Source organism: Schistocerca cancellata, chromosome 5 (genome assembly GCF_023864275.1).
Source record: "Schistocerca cancellata isolate TAMUIC-IGC-003103 chromosome 5, iqSchCanc2.1, whole genome shotgun sequence".
Lineage (NCBI taxonomy): Eukaryota > Metazoa > Arthropoda > Insecta > Orthoptera > Acrididae > Schistocerca > Schistocerca cancellata.
In genome coordinates this window covers 482,857,829-482,880,115 of record NC_064630.1, presented here as the reverse complement: position 1 = coordinate 482,880,115, position 22,287 = coordinate 482,857,829, and the positions used below count along the sequence as shown (strand labels likewise).

The following is a 22,287-nucleotide window of genomic DNA, read 5'->3' as shown; positions in this document are numbered from 1 at the left end:
ATCTACGTACCAAAGACACGACGTCACAGCTATGTTTTGAGCTACCGAGAAAAACTACGCACTCGGTGTTTTCCTGGCACTGTCAGTCAGTGTATACAGCAGGAGGGCGGGACTTGTGCCAGCACTTCTCTTTAGTGGAGCCAACTACCCCGTCAAGTTTATACAGCTATGACGTAAAGTAAGACGCTAATTTTGTAAAGGTGTTACATTGACTACATCTATAAAGTGCAGGCGATGTAATGTGCAAAGTATGACAGCAGCCTTCCATCACTTCCGGTACGAAGATCAATTATACTGGAATTATCACGGTTCTCGTACACGAGAGAATCTTCATATTCACATGGCAAGACTGTCATGTTGTAGTAAAAAAGTACAGACAAATCAGAATAGCTCTTTCCACATAGGAACTTCTAGCTTTTGCCGAACTCTTCGTTTCTGTTATCCACCTTAGATATGATGGTGCGACATTCTAACCTAGATCACTGTCTGCCTACTGAGCAGTCAAGGTGTGCCAATCCACAGTTTCTGTCTACCACCGCCTTTGTCCTCCAGCTAAAGGGATCTTTGGGTAGAACACCGTATCCTATCTGCTAGAGCTGGTCACCTAGAAGGGCCGTGAGAGGTCTTGCGATGAGTTATGTACTTTGGGAGAATATTCGCAGCCACACTGAAGTGTTTCGCGTGGAACGTATTCTTATAATTTATGTAGAGATGTGTGTGGAAGTAAATATCCGCAATAACAATTATTTTGTGGTTAGAAGTTAAAGGAGAGAATCGCTATTACAACTTTCGTCTATTTGCACTGCATGTAACCGATAACAAAAACTATTATTGTTGTAAGCCACTGATGCTGCTTGGCATTTGGGACGGAGTGCCACATATTGGCTTCCAATGCACAGTGAGCTCGATGCGTTATTGATACCTCCCATCTTCCTGGTTTTCTGTCAATTTTACACGTGCATCCTGTTCCCGTCGTATCAGAGATAACATAGTCAATTACCGAAAGCTACTACAAATGTACCTAAATGTTCGTCTAGGATACTGCATTAATTCGAATCTTCACTTCATGGCCTAACTCCTGTTCGTGAATCACATGCATCACAAATTATGTTCGGTATAGAAGGCAAATACTGTAGAGGAAGACAGAGATTGGAATACATTCAGCAAATAATTGAGGACGTAGGTTGCAAGTGCTACTCTGGGATGAAGAGGTTAGAATAGGAGAGGAATTCGTGGTGGGCCGCATCGAGCCAGTCAGAAGACTGATGACTCAAAAATCAATAAGTTTATCAAAATAAAGAGTAAGCACAGAAGAACTGCACACTTTCAAAAACTCATACAAACTAAATAGTACAATGTATTCGCTTCAAATCTTAACCTTATTTTATTTTATTTTTTTACGTAGTTCTCTTGATCCAGGCTGGGGCCGCCCCACAGAGCTGGTCCTGGAAATGGCAGCTACACCACAACACAAGAGCTGTGTCCTTAAGTTAGCGAAAAGAGGAAAAGAGAGTTAGTAACTGCTATTCAAGGAACATTTTGCACACACATTCACCAGGAGCCACCGAGAAGAGTCTCCACTCATGCCTGACAGAAACAGTTTGAAGAGAAGCGCTGCATTTGCAAAAGCTTCAGTCCTCGTCGGCCAACTGTGTCGCAGCAAAATGTTGATCGCGATCCGGCAGCATTCCTGCGAAGCCTATGTAAATCGACACGTTGAGCTAGTTCTGAGCTTAAAATCCCATAACCAAACGTTTCCAAAGTCCTGTGTAAACGCTTGTGCATGAAATTGCACAGACTGCAGTTGGTCCACTTACTCCAGAAGATTATGTTGTACGATCTGACTTCTGCACTGAACTGATGGGCAATGACAGTAACATGTCATAGATATTAATTTTTAATGACGAAGCAACGTTTCACACTAATGGTAAATTAACGGCACAATGTTCGTATTTGGTGAACAGAAAGCCCCATCGAACAAGAACGAGATTCGCCAAAGGTCATGTGTTATGCGCAATGTCGAGGAACATTTACGGCCACATCTTTTTCATGAAGACTTGCTTCCTATGTGGCTTCTGCCACAGTTGCAAGAAGAGTGCAACAGCTTCATTTTGCGATAAGGAGTTGCACTTCCTCAATCGAACTGGTCTTCGCGGAAACATTTGTACACACATCTGCACGGACGATGTAAGTGCTGGTTCTGATGATGACATGTGGTGCTGATGGCCACTCACGATACCACGACTTAACCCCTCCTGAAGTTTTTATTCGGTCGTTTGAAAGACAAAGTGTTTGCTCCACCACTGCAGCAAACCTTGCCGGAGCTACGGCAGCGAATCATAATGCGGTAGTCCATCACTATCCTCATGTCCCACGTCTCGACGGTTGCCGTGTGACTCGAGGGGCACATATCGAGTCCCTATAACCCGTAAAAAAAATTACGTACAGAGATTAAGTATTAACAGGATAAGATTTGAAACGAATAAGTTTTACCGTTCCCTTTGTATGAATTGTTGCAAATATGAAGTTCTTTTGGGCTCATTCTGTACATTTGCAGGTAGGTTACACAGTACACCGCTTATTACTGAGAAATGTAGAAGATGGCATGATTTAACACTGTGGTGAATTAACGTACTTCAGATGAATTAACTATATGGCTACTTTAAATGCGACGACATCTTTTAAAGCGACTCATTTTCACTTTGTAATGTTACAGAACTGTTTGTCAGAAAATTTCACAAAACCCGTTTCATTAATAACGACACTATGTTTTAACTTACGGAACGCATCAAAAACCGGCTACGTTGTATTACAATGTGTTCTGATCAGCCTTACGTTCTTAGAAAATCAGTTCGGGCTGTGAAGAAATGCACGAACACACAAAGCAATTACGAGATCCCACCTCTGCAGTCGCAAATTTACACCATAACCAATCCCGCCTTCACAGCTCCGGCGTAACGAACGGATTAAAGTGATTCACAAATTTTTAATATCAGCGGGTGGAGGCGAGGCGGTGCTCTCGTATGGTACGCAAACATGCTGAAATACATTTTCCAATCCTAGCACCTGAGAGCCAGTTAAGCTGTCTCTTTCAAAGTAAGGACAATTAAAACTTTGTCTACCTGAACATTTAATTACTTTCTAAGACAAAAGTGACAATAATTATTCTTATTCATATGACAGAAGATCTTAATACGCTTGGTGGCTGGATAAGTGCCACGCCACGTGAAAAGCATGTACGGTTCGTAGCTAGTGGTCAGCGTCAATATTTTTATTTGTAAGCAGCAGAAAATATTTATAACAAACTTGGAAAATGTAGGCTCTATTACGATTGACCACAAAGCGGAAACGGAAACCATATCACACAAGTCGTCTCAGTTATCAGAAAAGGGATTACTACACTAACCTACAGAAAACCAATAATACGTGAAACTGGCTTACCGTATTTATTATCTTCGATGTGCATTAAGAACCAACATGTCAATATTAATAGTGCATATGAATCGAATAAATTTGAACAAAATGGCTGATTCTGACCATTTCATTTAGTACTTCTATATGTCTCCCTAACGACAAAGACAGAGCGAATCTTGAACTTCTTTCTTTTTTGCTAAGAAATTGTGGAACAGCTGAAATGTAGCAGCGATAACAATACGCGCAAAGTGCTCTAACCGCAACCACTGACATGCATTTTCCTAAAATTCTTTTGGGGCATTACATTTGACATAGCAAAAAGATGAGACGCGGCATTTAGAAGCCGCAGAAATGTCCTCTCGCAGAAGAGCTAAAGGTGTGAATCTGAAAGGTTTAATAGTGAAACCACTAGAAAGGTGGAGGAAGAGACGAAGTTTCTAAAGGCAAAAATATCCTAGCTTCACGATCAGGCCCAGAGCACCGCGCCATGCCGACCGCCCGCCGTGTCATCCTCTGCCATACGGCGTCAATCGGATGCGGTATGGGAGGGCATGGGGTCAGCACACCGCTCTCCTGACATTCCTAAACTTGGAGTCCCTACTTCTCTTTCAGCCAGCGTCTTAAACAGGCATAACAAAGCTGAGTGGCTCCCTTGCAGTCCTCCCACCATGGAATAATCCCTGTCAGCGCCGCTAATTGAACCAGGGTCCTTTGCATGGCCGTCAGCCACGCTGACCATTCAACTACAGAACTTAAGAGTTTCTAAAGACAAAGGCTATGCAAATAACTTTCACAGACCATTCGATAGAAACAGGCTCTATAGTATGGATGCTTTAGAAAGAACTATTAAATGGTCAATAGGTATAAGGACGGAAATTATACCGTTTTAATAACAACATTACGATAAATTCGTCATACTACTAAAACAAAAAAGAGTTTAGGTTGGGCGACATACGCGTTTCCATCATTTTAATAATCAGATGGCGTGCTTGCGAGGAAATTCTGAATAATCCAACGAAAACGAAGGTTAGAAATTAGCGTGCCGTCGATGTCGAGATCTTAAAGAGGCAAAGTTGTTGCTCGAAGTGATTAATGGCGAGAGAAGTAATAAAACCGTAGTTTCATTGAAGTAACCGTCGGGACTGGTCGTCTAAAACGTGTGCCTGGAAACAGACCAGTCGCGTGATCGAAACCGGTCGGACCACGAATTTTTCAATCTGCGTTTTAACCTAGTCTTCACCTCTCAGCGACGTGAGAAATCGCCAGAAACGACATTGTAGGTCCCCTCTCCCCGGTAGGACAACTGGGGTAGGTTAAGGACACGCGAGTTGCCGAAGAAGCGTCCAATTGAAAGAACTGCACCAAAGCCAACGACGCACAAGGAATTATTATTAAAGGAATCAGCACTACGAGTACATCAAGCGATTTGCGGAAACTACGGGAAACGAAAATTAGGATGTCCACATTAAGTTCCATATCCTCCAATAACTGTCTGAGTAAGTCAGTACCAAGCATCATCAAGCATTCTGGTATTCAGCCTTCATGTAGAGTACAGCGATACCTTGCCCACCTCTCTGTTACGAATCCAGAGTTAGCTATCTAGCGTGCCGCCTAGCTCGGCAACCTCTGCAGTGTGTGTATGGTGCGTCGCTGGCAGTACGGCGGAAGCAGAAAGTGAGCACAGACAAAGATATGTTACTCTGTGGCGTGAGTCAAGCTGACGGGTTTTCCCGGTACCTGTGACTCGAGCACCGAGCAGCGCTGGCTGCATCACAACCGACAGCAACGTCAACACCATATAACCGTTTTCATTGATACAGTATAAAAATTTGATTGATTTGTTACAGACCATCACTTTTACACAGCACTATTATAAAAAATCTTTTGACAATTTTAGCGGAATACATTCTTTCAAATTCTGACAAAAGAGAAATTTGGAATAGAAATTAAGATTCAAGGGGAAGAAATAATAACATTAAGGTTTTCTGATGATATTGTAATCCGTCAGCGACTGTAATGGAGTTGGACGTTCCGCTGAACGAAATGGATAATGTCTCGGCGAGAGGCTATAAGACTGCGTAATGGAGTGCAGTCGAATTAAATCTGGCGATGCTATGAGAATTGATTAGGGAATGAGGGACTAGAAGTACTAGACCTGTTTTGCTATTTGGGTAGAAAAATAACTGACGCTGGCTCATAAAAAGAGCGTGTACGAGGGTGAGTCGATAAATAAGTCACTAACGCCAGAATACAGCATAACGCTGTCACGTGGAATGTAGCCTATACACAGTATTCCGAGGCCAATTTTTTAAGATCTGCAGTCAGAATAAGGTGGCAAGTGTGCCATGAGTGTGTACCCGACTAGGGCAACGAGATTTTTGTGAGCCGAGGTACTATTTGCAGAGCACCACGCCCAAAGCGAAATTCGTTCTGTATGTGGTTAAAACGGCAATCAATATTTTTTTTCAATTGGATACAGGTATTTCGCAAAGGATTAAAAAAATCACAAGGAGCTTCCTATCGGCGCTAATCAGCCAGTGCCAGTACACTGTTTACATGTCTAGGGGTATTTCGCTACCCTCAGGACACATCGGGCATGTGGGGTGCAGCAGTTTAAGCCACCAAATATTCTGGTTACAAGGGCTATTCGGAAAGTAAGGAACGACCGGTCGCGAAATGGAAACCACAGTGAAAATCAAAACTAGTAGCAGTTAGCTACAACTACCAGTTATCTTTCTACACAGCTGCCCGTCCGACTTAAGACATCCGTCGCAGCGTTGTACCAACTTTCCAGTACCCTTGTCATAGAAGGCAGCCTCCTGTGCTTTCCGACAATTTTCTAAGCTGGACTGCAGCTCGTTGTCTTTGTCAAAATTTTGTCTTTATACTCAGCGGTTTATTCGAGCACGGATGAAAATCAGAGGGAACCAAGTCCGAGCTGTATGGTGGACGATCAAACATTTCCCATCGACAACATTGCAGAAGCATCCTACTTGCCCCTTCAGTGTGCGGCCGAGAACTGTCATGAAGAAGGAACTGCATGGCAGTTATGTTATGTGGGGTTGCATGAAGTCAGACGAAATGTCTCGGCAGGCACCCATACTTGGCGAGAGACACTATTTTCTCGGAACTGAGAAGAGCGATGTGCAACTATCTATGAGCACACTAGAGACACTGCCCAGAACATCTGAGCTGAGCTCGATCGGATTTACACTGTGGTTTCCATTCCACTACCGATCGTTCCTTATTCTGTGAATAACTCTGGTATATCCCGAAAGGTCACCCGTTATATATCAGATAGACGAATTCTATGGTGCAGGCTTTTAACGCATGTCGAGCCATGGGATAAGTGTTTCAGTTTACAAGGGGAGTATGTTAAAAAGGAAAATAAATTCCAGGCTGGTAACGCGGCTTTGATGTCCCAGTCCCTGTACGTGATTTATTTATTGACTCTTCTGCGCGGACTGGCAGTGCCACGAAGAGAGTTTCTGAAGAAGAAAAATATTTTAACACCTAATACAAATTTAACGGTTAGGAAATACTTTGTGGAAGTGTTTGTGAGAAATGTAACGGTGTATGGACGTCAAACGTGGACGACGGCAGTACAGAGCAGAAGAAATGGTTCAAATGGCTCTGCGCACTATGGGACTTAACATCTGTGGTCATCAGTCCCCTAGAACTTAGGACTAATTAAACCTAACTAACCTAAGGACATCACACAAATCCATGCCCGAGGCAGGATTCGAACCTGCGACCGGAGCGGTCACGCGGTTCCAGACTGAAGCGCCTAGACCGCACGGCCACACCGGCCGGCGACAGACGGCAGATTTTTGTTTTCGGATTGCATTTCCTTAGGATTCTTACAATAAATCTCAGTCTCAGTCTGGCATCTGCTTTACCGACGATCAACTTTATATGATCATTCCATTTTAAATAACTCCTAATGCGTACTCCCAGATAATTTATGGAATTAACTGCTTCCAGTTGCTGATCTTCTATATTGTAGCTTAATGGTAAGGGATCTTTCTTTCTATGTATTCGCAGCACATTACACTTGTCTACATTAAGATTCAATTGCCATTCCCTGCACCAAGCGTCAATTCGCTGCAGATCCTCCTGCATTTCAGTACATTTTTCCATTGTTACAACCTCTCGATATACCACAGCACCATCCGCAAAAAGCCTCAGTGAACTTCCGATGTCATCCACAAGATCATTTATGTATATTGTGAATAGCAACGGTCCTACGACACTCCCCTGCGGCACACCTGAAATCACTCTTACTTCGGAAGACTTCTCTCCACTGAGAATGACATGCTGCGTTCTGTTATCTAGGAACTCTTCAATCCAATCACACAATTGGTCTGATAGTCCATATGCTCTTACTTTGTTCATTAAACGACTGTGGGGGAACTGTATCGAACGCCTTGCGGAAGTCAAGAAACACGGCATCTACCTGGGAACCCGTGCCTATGGCCCTCTGAGTCTCGTGGACGAATAGCGCAAGCTGGGTTTCACACGATCGTCTTTTTCGAAACCCATGCTGATTCCTACAGAGTAGATTTCTAGTCTCCAGAAAAGTCATTATACTCGAACATAATACGTGTTCCAAAATTCTACAACTGATAGACGTTAGAGATATAGGTCTATAGTTCTGCACATCTGTTCGACGTCCCTTCTTGAAAACGGGGATGACCTGTGCCCTTTTCCAATCCTTTGGAACGCTACGCCCTTCTAGAGACCTACGGTACACCGCTGCAAGAAGAGGGGCAAGTTCCTTCGCGTACTCTGTGTAAAATCGAACTGGTATCCCATCAGGTCCAGCGGCCTTCCCTCTTCTGAGCGATTTTAATTGTTTCTCTATCCCTCTGTCGTCTATTTCGATATCTACCATTTTGTCATCTGTGCGACAATCTAGAGAAGGAACTACAGTGCAGTCTTCCTGTGTGAAACAGCTTTGGAAAAAGACATTTAGTGTTTCGGCCTTTAGTCTGTCATCCTCTGTTTCAGTACCATTTTGGTCACAGAGTGTCTGGACATTTTGTTTTGATCCACCTACCGCTTTGACATAAGATCAAAATTCCTTAGGATTTTCTGCCAAGACAGTACATAGAACTTTACTTTCGAATTCATTGAACGCCTCTCGCATAGCCCTCCTCACACTACATTTCGCTTCGCGTAATTTTTGTATGTCTGCAAGGCTTTGGCTATGTTTATGTTTGGTGTGAAGTTCCCTTTGCTTCCGCAGCAGTTTTCTAACTCGGTTGTTGTACCACGGTGGCTCTTTTCCATCTCTTACGATCTAGCTTGGCACATACTCATGTAACACATATTGTACGATGGTTTTGAACTTTGTCCTCTGATCCTCAATACTATCTGTACTTGAGACAAAACTTTTGTGTTGAGCCATCAGGTACTCTGAAATCTGCTTTTTGTCCCTTTTGCTAAACAGAAAAATCTTCCTACCTTTTTTAATGTTTCTATTTAGGGCTGAAATCATCGATGCGATAACCGCTTTATGATCGCTGATTCCCTGTTCTGCGTTAACTGTTTCAAATAGTTCGGGTCTGTTTGTCACCAGAAATGTTTGTCCATTGTGCACGTGTCTTAAATCACATATTTTGGGTATAAGTTTCATTCATGCTACGTAAAATATTGTTCTTCTGGTGGGCTGGAGATAGTATCAACTCCAGTGTAATAAAATTCGAGAATACTGTACCTTTTCTACGCCATGGCTGTGTGATTACACTATTTGATTAAAATTTCCATCTTTGTTTCGGTTTCATATTTCAGAAATGATACCCTCTTACACGCTCAACGGCATTTAATGGGTCAAGGAGGAAGCGTTATTAAAACGTACAAGCGCACACAGCGAAATTTACGGACGCTCAAGTCTCATATTTATGTAAAGCTAAGCAAACGCGATGAGTCCCGTAAGCAGCTGTAACATGTAACACTTCCAATCAAATTCAGCGGATACAGTGGCTTAAAATACATCTTTTCCGTTCAAGCGAGGTAGTTACAATCATTTGTTAGAAGAATGTACTTTAAACCGACAGTTACCCTGTCTCTCGTAAGAAAGTCGATATCACTTAAGACACGTAACTGTTTTGTGACATTCCATATATAATCTGTATTATTCCACTCAAAACGTACCTTCTGCCTCGTACGAACCGTGTAAGTGTATAAAACCGAGAAGTTCAGTAAAAAAACGGCGTCGAAATGCACAGTCCTTACAATGAACTGAATTTCCGGGTTCTTCCACACTTCCCGTATTATCCAATACGCTCTCCACGCTTTTCATCCACTCTTCTGGGCAGCATCACCAGATTTGACTTCAAGCGGGTAGCGTTTGATCTAGCGTAACAGCAACATCCCTTGATAAACTGCGCAGTAGATGAAAGTCGTATGGAAAGTGACTTGTCAGTCTGGGTTCCTTAACAGGTACTATAGAGGAGAGAGTGAAGATCCAAAGAAGAGCAACAGGTTCGTCACGTGTTCGTCCAGTAACAACGAGAACGTCAAAGAGATGGCAATCCGAACTTCAGTGACAGATATACTACTTCCTCTGACACGATAAGAACTTCAGCTCATGTACAGGTTCAGCTATTCTTTCGGGACACTGTTCAAAAATGGAACAGAAAAGAGGCGAGTGGGACCAGCATGTATCATACCCTATGCATCGTAAGATGGCTACGCAGTATAGATGACATCCGACAAGCCTGTGATGGTCTGTACGCACGACTTCATTGTAATTAGAGAAGGCTGCACGAAATGCTGATACTGCTGTAGAAGATTTCATGCTATTGGCGTATAGGTTCTTTGCATGTGATCATACACGATGTACCTCCTGTATAATGCGTAAATAAAACTTCCAGTGGGATCATTCCTTTGGGTAAATGTTCTCCATTTTTCACTAAGCACCAAACCCAACACTCAGTCATTTACGAGGTGAATTGCAGGTTAATGTGATTTGCCAATTCACTGATCTACCAAGCCGTACTACTGGTACAATACGTACTGTGTAAACAGGCTGTGTAAACAAGTATGTAGCACTGCCGACATTTACTTACCCGAAAACAACGTCCTTCCATTCAACATCATGCGCCACTCACCTGAAACACAGAAAATTGGATACTTCAGTTAGACCCACGGTCATATTGTATACTATGGCACTAAAATATGTCAGTTATTACCTATGTAACAATGAAAGCGAATATGATGAAATATGAACGGGAACCAACACAGCATAAAAACTGAAAATATCATCAATTTCATGGCTGTGTACAAATTGCTCGTGAGTATAGTTGTAAGAATGTACCGTACTGTTAATGTCAGGACTTAATCATGTCCAGTGGGAATACGCCGAAGTAGCTGATACTGAATTTTCCTTTTGGTAACCGCTTCACTTTCCTCACATATATCAAATGCTCGTTCCTTGACAAGAGTAACAGCAGTCATTGAAAATGGAAGGCAGTTTAGGATATACCATGTCGTCGACGACGTGGTCGCTAGAGAGTACAGTTAGGCCATGTAGCGGTACAACGGATCATACGCCATTAAAAGTATGAGCATTTTGGGATATTGGCGAAATGTTATGATACCACGACTGAATAGCTTCATTATATGGGAAAAAGTTTCCACTCATCATTCCGACCGCATTCTGTATGATGTTGGAATATATATTCGAGAGCATACCATTTAATGAGTCAGCATCATAGACCTTTTTTCTGTTTGCATGACTCGAATACAGATGAATGCGATCGAAAGGGCACCACTGTATGAAATCGAGAAGTTCGAGCGTTCCACAGGTGTTGTGTGCGTCCAGGACTTTGGAAGCGCTTTAGATGGCAAGTAAAGGAAGCACTGAACATAATCACAGCTTGATAAAAAAATTTAAAATCCTGGAACTAACTCTGCGATCACGTCCTGAAGACCACCTGGTGCTGACAGGGAGCCTTGTCAGCCTCTGCCAGCGTCATCATTGGATGCGCTATGGAGAGGCGTGAGGCCAGCGCACCGCTGTTCCCAGGTTTCTGGCCTTGGATCCTCTACTTCTCACTCAAGTAGCGCTTCAATTGGCTTCACGATGCTAACTGCACCCCTTTCCAGCCCCCTCACCAAGAAAAAATCAATGATAATGTGCAATCCAACAACGAATGGAGGAAAAAATGACAGTGGCATGCGGCATTAAAACATTTAATCAACTGTTGTCACTCGCAAATACGCGGCAGGCATAATATGCTGCGTTATGACTTCACCAAACTCATCACAATTCTCGTTCGTCTCCTAAAGCGAGACACCTTTTGGGCAATTGATATCTGTGGCAATAGGAGCGGACATTCGTCCACGGAATAAAAATAAAACCAATGTCCCAAATTCGGAGGAATAAAAGGTGCAGGACAATCTCTTTGCCGGCCCGAGTGGCCGAGCGGTTCTAGGCGCTACAGTCTGGAACCGCGCGACCGCTACGTTCGCAGGTTCGAATCGTGCCTCGGGCATGGATGTGTGATGTCCTTAGGTTAGTTAGGTTTAAGTAGTTCTAAGTTATAGGGGACTGATGAACTCAGAAGTTAAGTCCCATAGTGCTCAGAGCCATTTGAACTATTTTTTTGAACAATCTCATGCTCTTTATCTGATGTTTTTGAAAAAAATAATAATTAATAGCTGGAAAGTTTCTGGTCACATAAAGTGTATCAGACGTAATAGCAGTGGATTTCGTTGACTGTAGAAGGGAGCTGTTCACAACGGTATAGATTCGAGTAGCACACATCTGAGATCAGCAGATGTAATGTACGCTGATAGTGAAAAATAAAATCCTACGATCCTCAAAATATCGTGATTTTTTTCTGCCGAAAAATCTGCCGTGAATTATCTAATTTGACGATTGGAGAATGTTACAGCACCGCTAAGCAGCACCGTTACGCCTTGTCTTAAAACGCAGTTGCTTCTTCTCACGTACACCACAGCTGTTAAGTAATTCCAAGTGACCACCGGGAGTTCCAAATAAACACAGGTAGTTCTAAATAACAAAAGGCGAGTTCTAAATAACAAAAGGCGGTCGCTGACTCATTCAGAACCCTGTTTAACCTTCTCGCGTGTTTACTCTGCAAGTAAAAATGGACAGAAAATAGACCTGCGACATTTTTAACAAATACAACTGTCTAAAGAATTGAACCAATACTAAAAACAAAGACATCGTGTAACTTGGTACTCGGAACATTAGTGCAAGCAGAGCAGTACTCAAACCTTCTTACTTCAATTCAGCGACAACTCGCTTGAAAAAAGAGGAAAAGAAAAAGAAAACCGAAAAATGGAGGAAATATAAACAAAGGCCAGCCGAGAACTGTAATCTCGTCCAGCTGTCACTCCTGCCATGTTATCACAAATGAGAAGCTGGCGTCATGACCAGCAGATTTATGAAGGGCACAAAAGGCCTCCATGCCGCAGAATCGTCAGAGAACATCCACTGCAATGCAAACATATAGCACCACAGCCAGCTAGCAAACGCGATCCGATAAAAGAGCTCGTTCGGTTTTACGGCTGCCAGAGATAACGACGCCTTGGTAGATACAGATGTGTTTGCTATCATAACACGTGTTTGGCTCATGTTGATTTCTTACGAGTAAGCTTATCTATCTGGAGTACTACTGATGGTTCAAATGGCTCTAGGCACTATGGGACTTAACGTCTGAGATCATCAGTGCCCTAGACTTAGAGCTACTTAAACCTAACTAACCTAAGGACATCACACACATCCATGCCGGGGCAGGATTCGAACCTGCGATCATAGCAGCAGCGCGGTTCCGAATTGAGGCGCCTAGAACCGCCGGTCACAGGGGCCGGCGGTACTACAGAGAGAACCTCGATCTCGGGTATGTATGAGGATCCAAAGTTGTAATTATCAACTATAAAAAATATAGTTGCTGAAGTATTTTATTGTTTCTTTGCAGGTACGCCAATCCTGGCACACAATAAAATCCCGTGCCACAGTACCGCAGCATGACGGTAGAAAAACTAAAACAAAATGGCGCGGCCCACTGGTTATGTTGACTCCAGTCACGTGGTTGCAAATAATTAAAAAAAAAATCTGTTGTTACAATAAGCAATACTTTTCGGACATGTCCGGAAGAACAGACACCACGCATTCATATAATTGATTCGCATCGTTGGGCAATGAATCCACCACCTTCAGTGCGAATGCACATTTTGTTCGAGCTCCAACGGGAATCTAAAACTAGCAAGCATGGAGGACATGGATGGGGACTGCAGATAGATGGTGCTAGGTAGGATATGAGTCGTCCAGGGAGCGTTCCCAGACAGTCCGCACATTTTCGATAAACACTACGTCCGGATGGTGCAGTAGTTAACACAACACGTAGGAAGGAGGAGAAGCAGGGTTCGCATCCAGGTCCGGCACAGATTTTCACTCGTTGCCGCTGATTCCGCACAAAGGCCAATTGCAGCTGATGTCTTAGTTGCTTCCGTTTCCTTTCTTTCCCACTCCCCCTTCCCCGCCACCTTCAATTACATAATAATCAATCCTTTTTTGTACGCTTTACAGAACGGTTATACTCAGCTTTCTTTTAGTATGCAGTGGCAAAATGAATGATTCTCTGGAATAGGACATGTTGCACGAAGCTTACAACTTTATCGAAAAAAAAAAAAAACTAATGGCGCAATTTGGTCGTAAAATAACACTCGAGTCGCTTTCCTGGTTTCCGTGGCTCCTCAAATTAGGAATGAAATAAAGTAATCAAAAATCGATACCGGATGTTGACGTCTCTCGATGATAACGTCGATGTTGCCAGACAGCGGTGTGTGTGTGTGTGTGTGTGTGTGTGTGTGTGTGTGTGTGTGTGTGTGCGCGCGTCATCATGTCACGTGGTTACTCATGCCGGTTTCATTTGATATAGTGTCAGACTAATTACAAACTTACTTTTCCTACTACGTCACTAATTTCCATATTTTGCGTAAATGAGTGTGAACTTTATTTTTTCAACTTCTACAAGTCATCCATCGGACCTCACAGCTTTATCAGTGGCTCTCGAACCAAAATCGGAGAGCTTAGCCTCAACGTAACCCTGAAAATACTGCCATTTTCTTTCATAAAGCGCGGAAAAGTATGTGTACACTGAACTAGTCAATTTCCTTCGCAACCCGACAGAATTACCGACATCAAGTGGGCATACACATTTCGATAAGTAAATTGGGCTGTTACTGTCGCAGGAAGAACAGTGTTTGATATCAGTGGGTACATTTATTAAAGTTAGTTCATTGACAGTTAAACATCTGTCGGTTGGGAGCTTTTCTTCTTTCTTGCGGGCTCTTTCACCAGGCACTACCGAGCACAGATTACAGTAATTGGCGTCTAGCAAATCTACACTCATGATGCAGACAACATAAGGAATAGTAGTACTGCTAATAAGGATGAACCAACTTGTCTACCACTGTTATCGGATTTTTATCTTAACATTGTGGTTAAGCCTCGTACCTTGTCTATTTGGAGCATCAACGAGATCAGTTCAGAAGCGTCGATGGTGTTTTAAGAGCAATGGTTTCCAGAAAGCTTATCTGCATTTGCCCCAATGACAAGCAAAATCATCACTGCTTCCCACATAAGCTTGTCTCGAACGCATTATTGCCATGTACTTCGTAGGTGCAAGAGAAACAAACACAGCACTTCCCTTAATGAATAACGTTTTTCACACGAGAACATTTGAAAAGCATTTTCATGATGTGTTCTTCATAACGGAGTGCCGACTGATTCTATATTGGTTATGACAGAGGTGGACTGTTCACATATGACACAGATTAACAACAAGAAAATTTTTTCTCTGCAATGATCTGCAGCTTATAGTCACATATTTGCGCGGATGAGATGTCACTGAAAAGGCTGATTAAAAATAGAATGATACATTAAGTAATTTTTTCCCTCAAACGTAGTCAGCTTACATTCAGGTGTTTCTTTCAGTATGTAACAGCCTCGGTTTTTTTGCCGCGTCAAATCTGGGTAACAATCTCGAGCTTTCGACGATCCTTCATCATTTTCCTCTTGTTTGAACCCGATTGCAACTACTGATATATTAAGATTTTTAAAAATGGATACGTTTTCGTTTAAAGTCTCCGTACATGTGATCTTACTGCCTTGTGCGTTAGGTTGCAACGTGCGTAGTATACCGCTTGACACATTGAGATGTATATCATACGATGCAATGTTTCTTCGGACATGATGCATGTCCGAAATAACACTGCACCATACTTCTTACAAACACAGGCACCGCAATATCGCATTTATTCGCCGATACAAGGCTACAGACTTCAGATTAAATGTCTCCCGTGTACGGGAATTATAGGAACTGTAGGAGTGCAGGTTAATGACACATGGACGACGAAGTATGCAAGTTTGGGGTCTGTCTGCGAAGCGTACACAGATAGCCGAAACTGTTAATACGACCGCTCCCGAAAAGCGGGAAACTGGGTTCGACTCCCGGTCTGGCACAAAATTTCTATGTCGTCATTCCATTATACAGTGGAAGGTTGCCCATATACTAAACTGGGAATATATTTTGTGTATTTCTTAACGGCATGCATACATATCCGAAGGAACATTGCCTCACACTTCTTACAAAACCAGGCACATCGGTATCGTAAATTTTGGCAAGACCAACGTCTAGTATCCATGGGAGGGGGGGGGGGGGGGGGAAGTGCCCCCATATGCTAGCCAATGACGCTGGTCATGCAGGCATCTGAAGATCAATAATAGCGGCAAAATAAAAGCTTTTTACAACAGACACACATACCAGAGATTTTAATCATCAATAATGTATTCTCCTTCACTAACAGTCTGCCAACGCTGGGGTAACTTTTCGATTCCGAGACTGTAGAAAGCACGTGGTTTTCAGGCGAGGGAACTGGTTAGGCGATGTTCAGAGCGCATTTTCATCCATGAAAAAGAAGTTATTTGGAGGTTGTTCGATAGAGAGCGTAAAAGATGAAAGTCTGAGGGCGCAAAACCTGTTGAATAAGGTGTGTGCGGAATGACTTCCCAACCCTAATCCCATGTGGTACTTTTGTCATTCTAGCATAACGAGGGCGGGCGTTATCGTGGAGCAGCATCACTTCACGCAGTCTACCTGGTCGTTCTTCTTGGACTGCGCCAGCACGACGTTTCAGTTGTTGATGGTAAATATCAGCAGTGACGGTTCCACCTCGGCGAAACAATTCGCAGTACACCACACCGTCGCTGCTTCACAGATGCATAACATTATCTTTCGCAGATGCTGTTTTTTTTTTAGGTCAATTGTTCCTTTCTGTTCCTTATGTTAGCATAAAGAAACGATACTGGATAGGAATGGTCGGCGTTGTTCACGAGCCAATTGATAAAAATGTAGATGTCGTGTGACTCGGGCCTCACGTCGGGTAGACCGTTCGCCGGGTGCAAGGCTTTCGATTGGACGTCACAACACCCAGTCTCTGAGCGGAGAAAATCTCCGACCCAGCCGGGAATCGAACCCGGGCCCTTACGATTGACATTCTATCGCGCTGATCACTTTTTTTTATTTTCGATATAGTTCATTGCGTTTGGTCTGGGCGGTCGACACAACATATCCGTTCAAGTTGATCGTTGATTCCTTGTCTCAGTTTTTTTTATTACAGAGAGCACGGAGCCCTCTAACCGAACACGCTGAGCTACCGTGCCGGCATGCTCAGCTACCGGGAGCGGACAGCCAATTGATGACGAGCAAGTAGAGATGCACACATGGCCACTAACTGATTTTTGTGATTTTGGCTTAGAGGATTCGGTACCCATGTACCCGATTTTCAAATCTTCTTCGTTGCATGCAAATGTCGCACGATGGTGGAATGATCACAGTTCATCACATTTGCCAGTTCTCGAGTACAATGACGTCTATCATTCCGGGGTAATGCATTTAAACGATCTTCATCAAACTCCGAAGTACCGAGCGAGGTGGCGCAGTGGTAGCACGCTGAAACTCGCATTCGGGAGGACGACGGTTCAAACCCGCGTGTGGGTTTTAGGTTTTCCGTGATTTCCCTAAATCGCTTCAGACAAATGCCGGTATAGTTCCTCTGAAAGGGCACGGACGACTTCCTTCCCCATCCTTCCCTAATCCGATGGGACCGATCACCTCGCTGTTCGGTCCCCTCCCCTCGAATCAACCAACCAAATCCCGAAGTCTTTCTGAACGTCGAGATTCACTAATGCCAAAACGATCCTCTTCTAAACGAAAAAAAGTCTTGTCGTGCTCTGTGCAATGGTATTATCCCCATACTCACTGCAAATGTTTCTCGCTGCCTCCACTGCTGTCACCCCTCTACAGAACTCAAACAGAAGAAAATGTCGGAAATGTTCCACAGCTCCACTCACTATCTCCATATGACAAAATGCAATATGTAAACTCAAATACAACAGCAACAACGAACTACAAATAAAATAAAAAAATGACAGTCAATACCGGAATACCAATATGAAAAACAAAAGCGCTACGAACTTATGCACCAACGTTATATTTGTGGCTGGTTGCAATCTCCTTCTACAGTATTTATTACTGGCCTCTGTGTTAAACAACAAACATCATGAGTAAAATAACATTATAAGTACTTTGTTTACGACCAGCTGCCTGACTCCTTTAACCTGAGCTGCAGGACGAGTTTGAGCCCAGATGTCCTGCGTCGCAGTCTGATTCCCGTGCTACGCAGGCGACACTGTAGGGGGACCACTTGTCGGCTGAGAATGCAGCGCGCAACGGCGCGACGGGCCGGCTGTAATTCGCTTGATTGTGGCGAGTGGCTGATGGGCGTCGAGCGGGGAGCAGGAGCGTGGCGCGCGTGCGCGGAATACTACAGCCGACCTTGCATGGCACGGCTGCCAGAAGGCGATGCTTGTCTATGCTTGTAAACATACCGGCCGCGCTCCTTAAACAACTCACGGCGCGGGTCTCTCCACGAAAATAAGCACTGCTTTTAGTCGAATGTTTCTGAAATGCGAGCTACGTTCGTGGACACCTTTCTACAAATCAGTGCTTTTTAGCCCCAGTATAGCGATTGCAGTCAATAACTATCTCTTTTGTTAAAAGATAGTTGTTTCTAGGGCCGGTTCAAGGCCCAAACGACACAAGGCGCCACTACTATAAGGTTTCTATATCGGACGTATAACAATTAGTAAAGTGCGCTTCGGGTGCCAAGCTCAGAGGGGAGCCCAAGTGCAAGACTTGCATACAGTGTGTAACATAACAGTACGAGGGGCGTTCAATAGTAATGCAACACACTTTTTTTCTGAAAGCAGATTGGTTTTATCCGGGATTACAATACGCCATATTATTCTCCATTCTTCTGGCTACAAAACTCTTATCTTTCAACATAATCTCCGTTCAATTCGACGGCGTTATGCCACCTTACTGGGAGGGCCTGTATGCCCGTTGGTAACACTCTACTCGTAGACGTCGGCGCCAACGTCTTGCTGCATCAATAACCTCCCCATCATCCATGTACTGTTTCCTGCGGAATGCTTTCTACATTGGGCCAAACAGATGGAAGTCGGAAGGTGCAAGATACGGGGGAAGAACAGTCCAACGAAGTTTTGTAAGCTCCTCTAGGGCGCATAGAATCGTTTGAGACCTTGCTTTCTCATGGAGAAGGAGAAATTCGTTTGCATTTTTGTGGAGCCGAACACGCTGAAGTCGTTTCGATTTCCTGAGGGTAGCACGATACACTCCCCAGTTGATCTTGCACCATGAGGGAGGACATCAAATAGAATAACCCCTGCAGAGTCGCAGAAGATCGTCGCCTTGACTTTCCCGCCTGAGGATGCAGCTTTGAACATTTACTTTGGAGGAGAGATGGTTCGGCGCCGCTCCATGGATTGCCGTTTTGTTTCTGGTTCGATATGATGAACCCATGTTTCATCGCCTGTGTCGAAGTTCAACGAAAAATTATCACTATCAGCCTCGTAACGCGCAAGCAATTCCACACAGGCGGTCCTTCGTTGCCTTTTACGGTCATCTGTCGGGCGTAGAGGAACCCAGCGGCACATACCATTTAGTACACTAACCGGTGGATAAGTGTGTCAGTACTACCAACAGGGATTTCTAGCAGTGTAGCGAGGTGTTTGATTGTGATCAATCGATTGTCTCTAACGACTTTCTGGGATCCCTACCAGATCGGATTAAAGGAAGACGTCGACGCAAAAAGAGGAAGTGCTACCAGATTTATTACCGGCAGATTCCATCAACAAGCAACTGTTACAGAAATGCATCGTGAATTCAAAAGGTAATCCCTGAATGGATGGAGATATTCTTTTCGTGAAACGCTATTAAGAACGTTTAGAGTACCGGCATGCGGGGCGGACTGCAGGAAACTGTCGCTTGGAATCGTCAACAATGTCATTCCCGTCCGTGCCTCGACATGCGCGAACCGCCATCGTTCGTGGATCGGCTATAGTAGGGGTCCAAGGTACTCTTTACCATGCTCAGTACTGTGACTTGCGATTTAATGCCAAGTTAGCCAAGTTACTGTAGGCAAATATGGACCGCCGCAATGAATCAGAGACACAGGCAGTGTATTATGGCTGTGAAAGAGCTGCGAACGCATCCCAGCGTGGCTCTCACGTCACGGAGGACAATAAGAGCTGTGAGGTTAGAGACAAATTGTAAGGCGGGGAGCGGTCGGCCGGATGTGAGAAGCACAACACGTTCTTCAAGGCCACGTCGCTCATCTCTTCTACACCGCCCAATGTTTTTCCAGGAGTCTAGAGATCAACCGCTGTTGCTATGCAGTTTTTTCTCCCTACGTTCCCGTGTTTGGGTCTCTCCTACTTTTTGACACAACATGTAGCGTTGAACGCGTAACATGAGGAGCTTCTCTACCTTAATACATTCCTTCGTGCATATGTCCACAAAACAAAATTTTCTGGCTGACCAAAACTGTATTCCATCTAAGGCTAGACCCCGGAATTTTGATTTTAGTAAAGCTGCTCTTAGCGGCTGAGTTATCCAGGCACGATTCATGATCTGCCCTCAAAGATTTTCAATTCTCAAAGTACGTCTCCCCCACTTTCCAAACTTCTCGTATGTTCTCCTAGATAGATTGTTAGATTAGCATACCTGGAAAAAGGGATACAACGAAGAAATAACGTAGGCACAACGTTAGTGTTGCTTCCCACCTGACAATTCTACAACATATACTTCGACGATACAGGTTTTCCCACAAAAAAGTTTTGTTTCTGAAGGTAGTAGTGCTAAGATACAGCGGGCGACAGGTTATCTACGACTTATATAAAAACCAGAGTGCAGTTCACATGAAAAGGAGGTAGTAATTGAGAAGGGAGTGAGACAGGATTGTAGTCTATCCCAGATGTTATACTATACTTCGAGAAACCAACGAGAAATTTGGAAAGGAATCAAAGTTCAGGGAGAAGAAATGAAAACTCTGAGGTATGCCGATGGCATTGTAATTGTCTCGAAGAGGCAAAGGGATAGTGTCTTGGATTATAGGGTGAATATCGACAAAGGTAAAACGAGGGGAATGGAGTGTAGCCGAAATCATGCGATGCTGACGAAATTAGAATAGGAAATGGAACATTAAAAGTAGTAGATGAATTTTGCTATTCGAGCAGCAAAATAACTGGTGAAGGCCAAAATAGAGAGGATATAAAATGCTGACTCGCAAGAAAAGCGTTTCTAACGAAGAGAAATTTGTCAACACTGAATATAAATCTAAATGTGAAAAAGTCTTCTGAAGATTTTTTTCTGGAGTTCTGCCTTGTACGGAAGTGAAACACGAGAGGTAAGCAATTCTGACTTTTTTAAATAATGTCCTGAAGGTCTGATAACTAATAAGAAGATTTTGAACAGAAAATGGGTGTATAGAAATTTATGCACATTATGACTAAATTTAGCGACCAGTTGATAGGACACGCCCTGAAGCATCAAGGAATAATGAATACTGTAATACAGGTAAGTACTGGGGTAAAAACTGTAGATGAGTACCGATGCTTCACTGCAGTAAGCAGGTTAAAATGGTTGTAGGAGGCAATGATTGCGCAGACATGAAGAACCTTCATAACGTAGAGTATCATGAAGAGCAGCATCACACGAATCATCAAACTGAAAATCACACACATATAACAACAACAACAACCAACACAACAACAACAACAACAACAACAACAACAACAGGATAGTGCATTGGCGGAGCTGTTATTTATACTCAGGTGATTCCAGTGAAAAGCTTACCGACGTAATTGTGGCCACACGATGGGAATTGACACATTTTGAACACGGAATGGCAATTAAAGCTGGAAGCAAGGGACATTCCAATTCGTAAATCGTTAGTGAACTCAATACTTAGAGATCCACAGTGTCAAGAGTGTGCCGAGAATACAAATTTCAAGCACTACCTCTCGCATTATCTTTCACTGCGGACATCGCAGTGGCCGACGGCGTTCACTTGACGACCGACAGCGACGGCGCTCGCGTGGAGTTGTCAGTGCTAATAGAAAAAAAAATGGCTCTGAGCACTATGGGACTCAACATCTTAGGTCATAAGTCCCCTAGAACTTAGAACTACTTAAACCTAACTAACCTAAGGACATCACACACACCCATGCCCGAGGCAGGATTCGAACCTGCGACCGCAGCAGTCCCGCGGTTCCGGACTGCAGCGCCAGAACCGCTAGACCACGGCGGCCGGCGCTAATAGAAAACTACTGCGTGAAATAACTGGAGAAATTAATGAGGGACGTACAACGAACATTTCCGTTAGGACAGCGAGGCGAAATTTGGCGTCAGTGGGCTACGGCGGAAAACAAACGACGCGATTGCCTTTGCTAAGAGCACGACATCGCCTGCA

The 22,287-nt window shown here is 43.7% G+C and overlaps 1 protein-coding gene across 2 annotated transcripts in view; it reads right to left on the bottom strand.

Moving 5' to 3' along the window:
- LOC126188434 (segmentation protein cap'n'collar) overlaps positions 1 to 22,287 on the bottom strand; it is an 815,786-nt gene that overhangs the window by 422,407 nt on the left and 371,092 nt on the right. The window lies entirely within an intron of this gene.